This window comes from Buceros rhinoceros, unplaced genomic scaffold, assembly GCF_000710305.1.
Source record: "Buceros rhinoceros silvestris isolate BGI_N320 unplaced genomic scaffold, ASM71030v1 scaffold22524, whole genome shotgun sequence".
Classification (NCBI taxonomy): Eukaryota; Metazoa; Chordata; class Aves; order Bucerotiformes; family Bucerotidae; genus Buceros; species Buceros rhinoceros.
Window position 1 is genome coordinate 1 of NW_010409129.1, and position 312 is coordinate 312.

The window sequence follows — 312 nt, forward strand, 5'->3', positions numbered from 1 at the left end:
GTCGGCACCGGCTTCACGGCCCGGTTCTGCCTCGTTGGTCCTTGCCGGGGGGGCTGGAAAGCGGATGAGAAAAACAGGAAGACAAAATTTTGGGGTGGGTGACGCCCCAGCTCTGGTCTCCCACTGCCAGGCACTGGGGGGGACGGGGGTTCCCCCTCCCTTTTCCCACTTGGTGACACTTTAGGGCTCGGAAGCCGGGAGTGTGGAGACACATCCTGAGGTGCTGGGCTCCCTGCTTTGGGGGGGGCTCGTTCCATCTCCCCCCACCTCCAGTTAACCCCTAACAGACCCGGGGAGGGAACTGTGGAGCCT